Source organism: Rosa rugosa, chromosome 1 (assembly GCF_958449725.1).
Source record: "Rosa rugosa chromosome 1, drRosRugo1.1, whole genome shotgun sequence".
In the NCBI taxonomy this organism is placed as follows: Eukaryota; Viridiplantae; Streptophyta; class Magnoliopsida; order Rosales; family Rosaceae; genus Rosa; species Rosa rugosa.
Genome location: NC_084820.1, coordinates 30,423,734 through 30,432,007, shown reverse-complemented (window position 1 = coordinate 30,432,007; position 8,274 = coordinate 30,423,734). Strand labels below are relative to the sequence as shown.

General features: G+C 39.3%; 1 pseudogene; it reads left to right on the top strand.

Annotated features, from left to right (window-relative positions):
* Window positions 1–256: 256 nt before the first annotated feature.
* LOC133725899 (flowering time control protein FY-like) lies at window positions 257–8,034 on the top strand (annotated as a pseudogene).
* The last annotated feature ends 240 nt before the right edge of the window (window positions 8,035–8,274 follow it).

The following is an 8,274-nucleotide window of genomic DNA, read 5'->3' as shown; positions in this document are numbered from 1 at the left end:
GTGCACCATTCCAACGGTGTAGGGGTTAATCCTGCAGGGTAGGATAATCGGGGCTGAAGCCGAGGTAGCTTGTTGGCAGCAGAACAGGTAGGAAGCAAATTTGATTGGCTTTGCCATTGTTATGACTTCCGCTATGTAGTAAACTCTGAGGAGCTTTTGCGTTTTATCTTGTTGTTGACAATTTAATTCGTAAGCTTATGTAATATATGACTCTGTGGGCGGGTTAATATTGACATAGTGGGTTCAGGGCATCAATATGTATGTTGTATAAGGGGAAAAAATTTTCCAGGTATTTGGTATTGATGGCTGAACGTTCACGCATGTATAATTATGGGGTTATATATCGATTTTTAGTTGTGTTAAAAATCAGGGGCGTGACAAATTTTGCCCTCCCTCTCTTTGTCACTTAAAGAGAGAGTCATGGGAGACTTCACCAGACTCCCGTTACCACTCACCGGACTCCGGTCACCGGCCGCCGGAATCTGATCACGCCGGAAACCTTCCCGGAGGTCGTCGGATATCTCATAGGTCACCGGAGAGATCGCCGGAGACTTTTTTTTTAGAAGAAAGGTCACCGGAGACTTTTATTGCTTCCCAATAAAAGTTTTATTGCCCTCCAATAAAAGTTTTATTGCTCCCCAATAATAATATTCTTGCCCCCCAATAACAGGTCTATTGCCCCACAATAACAGTTTTATTACTCCCCAATAAAAGTTTTATTGAGGGTCAATAATCAATGAAAAATGAAAATATTCTTGATTAATGTTTATTTGACTCTCAATAAAAATTTTAAGAGCATAAGACATCACCCGCAGCGAACCCGAAGAGTTACAAGCAAATGTGAGCTTACATAGTAGACCCTTGAGCTTCATGTTAGAGGACAAAAGAATTATACCAAATATGCCAATCCCAAATTGGCGTCTAACTAAGATCAAAGGCAAAAAGATCAACCAGCCATACATCAAAAAGAAGAAAAGATTCCATCTATCTAAAATCCTTCCCATATGTATTTTCCATGACTAATCCTTGCTCAACGTGCAATACCCAAGCTAGCTTAGAATAAACAAACCATACCTGCACTGCCATGTTTTTTTCTCACTTTGCAACTTTTCTCTGTCAGCTCAAATCCCAACTAAACTCCTTCCTTTCCATTCCATGACATTTTTTCTACAAATTCTTCCGATCTGATCGATATTATACACTCCAAAATGCCACTTGTTCTGACCATGACTTCTTGAGATGGGTAATAATGCTTCTGTTGATATTGTCAGAGTCCTCCTCGTGGATCGTTGCCGCAAAGGCCCTACGATTCGTCAATATCTATTAGAACCAAGAGTTTCATATCAAAAGCAGAGAAGCCTGAGTCCGAGAACCTGACAGAGCTCGGCAACGGAACTTTGCAACTTTGATATGCAATTTGGACCTCTGGTACAATAATCAGACCGGAAAATTGACTAAGGTGGGCTCGCTGGTGAACCAAGCCCGACGTCGCAGCACCAAACGGCGTCGTTGCAGCCGACGTAGGTGCCGAGACTCTCGCAGTTATGGAAGCGATTCCGAAATCGAATCAAGGCAACAGATCCCGATCTCGAGAGGCTGTAGTCGTCATTGAGGACCTTGATGACGGTATATTTGACGCGGTTCTCAAGGCCGATGAGGATGTCGAGGTTCCTGAGACCGACGTCAGCGACGCGGTTGTTGAGAGAGAGGAAAGAGAACAGAGAGAGGCTAGGGGGGGGAAGAGAGAGAGGCAGTGGCATATATGGTAAATTATTAATTGTGCTTAATTTAAAATTGTCATTTTAGCTTTAAAGTGGGTGAGTGGGCATACAGATATTTTAGTAGAGTAGATGGGCATTTGTTAGGCCTTAATTGGGTAAATGGTCAAGAGTCCATTTTTTTATGTTCAGTTGGTAATAGTTTTTCAGTTAATGGAAATAGCTGTTTAGACACAGTGACATTTTAGTAGATAATAAAAATTAAAAATATGATGGTAATTTTATAAATATTGATATTTCTTACATTGTGGTGGTCTTGTCACTCTTGTGGGTAAAAATTAAGGTAGGGTCCTTTAGAATTTCTTACTATTTTGACAAGGTCATTTTGACATTTTCTATCATTTCCCTTGACTCTCAGTAAAAAAAACTAATAAAAAATTCATTAACCCTCAATAAACATGAATTTTATTGATTATACCATCAATATTTTGTCTTTACCGAAAAAATGTTCATAAAAAACATCCTTATTGGAAAAATTCATAGTTTGTAAAGTGATGGGAAAAAATAAGGGAGAAAAAAGTAGACCGTTGAGTAATTTTTTTATTTTAATTTTATTCTTTGGATAAGGAGAGAGAAGTAAAAGTCATACACCAAAGAAGTGTTGAAAAAAATATGAGCCTTGTTTCTGATACTCTGGTAGTAAAGAATGCATCGCACGCGCCCTAGATCAACCTTCAGTTTTGCGAGGTTTTCCTCATCTGGCGGTGTCCCAAAATCAGTGTTGGCCTTTGGCTTTGTTGATGTTGTGCAGTTGATGCTGCTGAATGGGTAATTGTTTTTAGCGTTTGGTTTGTGCCTCTTTGGGAGTGCTATACTTAGAGGAAAGGTAGGGGATTGTCGAAGTCGGGTTTTCAAACTGTTCTAAAGCACTAGAGGTCGTGGATACAGGTTCATGGGACAGTGTATGGCGAATTGTGATGAGTTTGGATCTCAGTCCAAGTTGATACCATGCGGCAACGTCGACATCAGGTGGTTTGGATGACGTTTGCGGGGAGGGTGGAGACTGGACCTGGGATGGGCTAGTCCTGTAGAGCCTTGGGCTACTGCTTTTTATTTATGCTTTTATAGTAAGTCCTACATTTTCTGGTGACTTTTAGTGGGTTTCAGCTTGATCTATGCATTCTGTGTGCCTTTCTTTTGTTATAATATAATGGTTCTTGCTTTTCTACTTTTGTATATGCTAAGAGCATCTTTAGCAGACTCTCTATTTTGGCTTCTTAGCTATTTTGGAAAGCATGTTTAGCTTTTTATATATTTTAGTAGCTGCACCAGACTCCTAAATGGCTCTCTATTATAACTTTTAGCTATCTGGCTCCTAAATATAGAGAGCGAGATGATGCTCTCTATAATTTAAAACATTCATTTTGAGTTATTTTATGTAATTTGTAAATATATTTAAACCATTTAATCTTCATTTTAAAAAATAATCTAAATTCAAAACTAGCTAAAATAGAGAGCATTGATGCAAACGTATTTCTAAAGTGGCTAGCCAAAATGACTTTTTAGCTACTTTAGCTAAAATTTGACTCAAAAATGGCTAGCATTGCTAAAGATGCTCTAACGAAAGCTCATTTAGGAGTTTTTATAGAAATGCTTGATTTATTGAGTGCTAGGCATGTGGAGTCAAGTAGACAGATTACCTACAAGGTGAAGTGTTTTTGTTTTGAGCATAGACTACTCAGTGCATGCTCATATTATCATCATGGAGTAGTCGTCTTATAATATTCTAACCCAAATTTAGAATCATATTAATATAATCAATCCTTTTGAGACTGATCAAATATAAGGGAGAGCTTCTAATGAGGATCACTAAAATTAGTACTACATGAGGACTTTCTTGTGAGACTCACTTTTCGATCATATTTCTGCAAATCCACCGTTAGATGTTTAGATATTCATGTATAGATCATTTTTGCATTTTTTCAACCAAATTAAAAATGGTTAAGGTATTCGTAATTGTGATTTATCATTTATGAACATGAACGGTTCAGGTTTGACAAATTTGGTTCGTCCATTGATTTGATCTAGTTCTATATCTTAACAATTAGCAATTTAAAAGAAAATTTTTAGAGTATTCGAGACACGCCTACACGCGCTAGGTTTTGAGATAAATTTTCTTGCCTCCGTCCGACGGCACATCCATTGACGTTGTCGTCGGACGGGCGATGTCGATGAGTGAGCGTGGCTTCCTCAATCTAGGTGATTCCTTTCTGGATCGATGGAATCAGTGGCAGGGAGCAAGAGAGATGGGTTTGTTGGGATGCTGTGGCTCGATCCTTGCAGGTTGGTTCTGCAGATCAGATAGGGATCTAAGTTTGTCGCTGGGTTGGGGGTGAAGCGGGTGAGGGCGGTAGTTTTGGCGGTGGGATCCGTGGCAGCGTCGGATTTCTTGTTTCGAAATCTGGTGCGACACGGGTTCGGGTCGTCTGGTGGCGGTAGACTGGCGGAGGCAAGGCTCAGATTGGGTGATCTCCTCTTCGCTGGCATTTTTAACTTGCATTGGTCCAGATCTTATGGTCAACTGAATTCGGATCGTGGTGGGTTAATGAGCATGATGGGGGAGGCTTCTCGCTGGGGCAAGGGAGGTGGTGACGTGATGGTGGGGGAGTTCGGACGGAGATGGCGGTGCGGCATGAGGGGTGGTGTGTTGGTGGTGACTATGCAAGAATTGGGCTGGGCTTATCCAGTGGGCCGGCAGGGTCTCCTTGCTTCCTTGAGTAGTGCTTGGGCCTAGGCCCACTGTTTGGTTAGTCTTGGGCAGTTGTTGGTCTTAGTGTTTTGTTTTATTTTATTTTTTCAGTTTTCATAGTTGGAATAAGTCCCTATTTTCATGTGGTAGGGCGAGTCAGGCTACAAGACTGTGTGTGCACCCTTCTGGCCTAGTGAGGAGACGTTCTGATTGCTTCGTCAAATGGACGAATCCTCCTAGTGGCAGGATGAAACCATGTGTCGCCGGATTTATTTCCGTGCGGCAACATAGTTGGAAAGTTGTGCTATTTGTAATGATGTTTTTTCATGATAGAGTTATCTTTCCGTTATGTCACCGCCTTGTCAAAGCGAATAGAGTAGCCAGTAGTGCACTCTTCGCTAATTGGTGCATGTTAGAATACACAGGTCTAGTGGAGACTCTTGTTATTATTCGGGATGTTCTCTCAATGCTAATTGTAACTTGGGGTTTAGGCACCATGTCCCCCCATTGTATTCTGCAGTTTCATTAATGAAGGCTTGAGGGCAGCCGCACCGGTCCTTATTTCAAAAAAAAAAAAAAAAAATCAGAACTGATCTATTCATGCATACATAAACATCTAGCGATTGATTTTGGGTAATGTAATAATAAAAGTAGGTCTCTCAAACTGTTGATTACAAAATCTTCATGAAGTCCTCATTTAAGTGATTCTCATTAGAAACTCTCCCTCAAATATCAAAAAAAAAAAAAAAAAAAAAAATTACATAGTAGCACATGACCAAAGATGTAAACACAGAAAACCCACTTTAAAAAAGATTTATACAAATAAGGACAGGAGCCTAGGCCCAAAAGCCAAATGATGCAAGTCTGACTACCAAATTTAATGAAAAATGACCAAAATATTCGACTTTCATCACAATTTACAGGCATTGCCACTGACTCCTATCTTCTGCTGCCGTTTCGCTTAGAAGGACAGTTGATTACACCAGCTCTGTCGTCCGATATACACAAAATCGAAAGTGGCAGTGTGATGCGAGGGAACCAATCGATCCATTGCCGCCGGCTACCTGTTCAGATAACCCATTTGCTGCACAGTTTGTGCACTCTTGAACAAATTACAAAGCCCATGCTTCTTCAATTAATTGAGTTTTATGGACACCTTCTGGGAGGCGTCTTGTCACAGGCTCCCAAAATGGGGAGTTCACTCTTTGGAACGGTCAGTCATTTAACCAAGAATTGAGGATTCAGGCTCATGATCATCCAATCAGGTCTATGGCGTGGAGTTTTCATGATGAAGATTGGATCTCTGGTGATGATGCAGGCACAATCAGGTATTTAAAGAGTAACATGAATGATGTGCTTGTCAATGAATCTGTTCACCAAGAATCGGTTCGGGACTTGACTTGAGCTTCTGTAGGAGTAATTTGAAGTTTTGTTCATGTTCGGATGATACTACTGTTAAAATCTGGGATTTTGAACATTTCCAACAAGAGTAGACATTGACCGGCCATGGTTGGAATGTCAAAGAGTGTTGACTGGCACCCCACAAAGTCTCTACTAGCTTCGGGTGGGAAAGATAGTGTTGTCTAAGTGTGGGACGCTAGGTCAGGAAGAGAACTCAGTTCATTTTATGATCACAAAAATTGAGTGCTATCTGTTAAGTGGAACCGAAATGGTAACTGGCTGCTAACTGCTTCCAAGGATCAAGTCATTAAGCTTTACAACATGAGGGCTATGAAGGAACTTGAATCTTTCCGAGGGCATCAGAACCAAGTGATTGCTCTAGCTTGGCATCCTCTTAGTGAAGAATATTTTGTAAGTGGGAGTAGTGATGGATCCCTTTTCCATTGGCTTGTGGGGAATGAAACTCCCAGGTTGAAATTCCTAATGCACACAGTAACAGTAAATATAATAGTGTGTGGGACCTCTAGTGGCATCCTATTGATCATATGATTTGTAGTGGTAGCAATGATCGCATAACAAAGTTTTGGTGCAGGTCAGGAGATAAATCTAAAATTAGTCAGAATCAAAGTATTGGTAATCAAAGTTCTTCTTTTGCTGGTCACATGAACAGTAATTTTCCTTTTCCATTTCATGGACCACCAACTACTCGAGATGAAGGATTCATTGGTTTGGTGTCTCTGTGGTAACAGGTGTCTTGTTGATTTGGAGAAGCATCTTGAAGAGAGTGTTCTGTTGAAATTGCCCAATAACTATCAGTCAATATTCAAGCAATCCATGATCAGTGAAGAGAATGACATAGGTACTCATATTATCTTCTTTCCACATTTCATACATCTCTATGTTTTCCGTTTCGCATATGTGTGTGTGTGTGTGTGTGTTTTGGTATTGGTCAACTTCATTTTTCTAAAAATATTGTGGTCAGTGCTCTAGTCAATGCTTAGATTCGTTTTGCTCTGAGATATCTGGTTCTGTGGTAGCGTTTCTCTTGTTTATTCGGTTCTGCAACTTAGGTGACTAGTTATTGTTTGGTGAACCGAGTTTTATCTGTTTTTATGCATCATTGTGCAGGTTTGCACCCAATACCCCATTGCTACTTCATTTGGCAAACTAAAAACTAGGACTAAATACTGTTTAGTCCTTGAGCTTTTGACCATAAAACACTTCAGTCCCTGACCTTCTAATTTCACACGTTTAGTCCCTGTACTTCAAAATTTCAGACCAATAGGTCCTTGCAGTCTAAAAGTCACGGCGAAATGTCTATTATGCCCTCAGTTCTTTTTTTTTTTAATAAATTTATTCCTTTCTCTTTTTTTTATTTATTCTTTATTTTCAAACAGAAAGAAAGAAAGGGAAAAAAAATTTCCTTTTCCAAAAAAAAAAAAATTTAATTAATTAATTAAAAAAAAAAACTGAGGACATAATAGACATTTTTCCGCGACTTTTAGACGGCAAGGACCTATTGGTATGAAATTTTGAAGTACAGGGACTAAACGTGTGAAATTAGAAGGTTAGGGACTGAAGTGTTTTATGGTCAAAAGTTCAAGGACTAAACAGTATTTAGCCCTAAAAACAATTATTTACCTCTTGGATACCACATGTAGTGGCTAATGCAATTTTCTATGGACACGATGATCTGATGAACTTTATGCTACCGTGTGTATGTACAAAAGGTTGATCTTGCTACTGGTTTGGTAATCTTGTTGTGGGAATAATGTGATTTTCTATGTTTTTAATTTCATTCATGGATTGACAGATCTAATTGCTACTGCTACTACTCCGACTTTTGCTATTGCTACTGCTACTGCTCCTGCTCTTGCTCTTACTACTACTACTACTACTGCTACTGCTATTGCAAATGAAGCTGCTACTGAACCAAGGACACGTTCAGCAATAAAGAAGTAAAAGAATTCTGCTACTACTCCTGCTCCTGCTACTACTATTGCAAATGAAGCTGCTACTGAACCAAGGACACGTTCAGCAATAAAGAAGAAAAAGAATCCTGCTACTGCTCATGCTCATGCTCCTGCTCCTGCTATTGCAAATGAAGTTGCTACTGAATCAAGGACACGTTCAGCAATAAAGAAGAAAAAGAAGTTTGACGAATAGCTCTGAAATTCTCTCTTAGCAAAGTGTAAAAGGAAGAGATTCTTTTTTTTTTTTTTTTTTTTGCTTTTGAGATGTAACATAAAGTGATTATTCTCAGGAAAAAAAGTAACAGAAACGGATTATTTTCAGGAAAAAAAAAGTAACATAAATGGATTATTCTCATTAAAAAAAAGTAACATAAAGGGATTAGAAGTCAAAATAAGTAATTAAGGGTAAAAAAGTAAATTAATTTATGATATG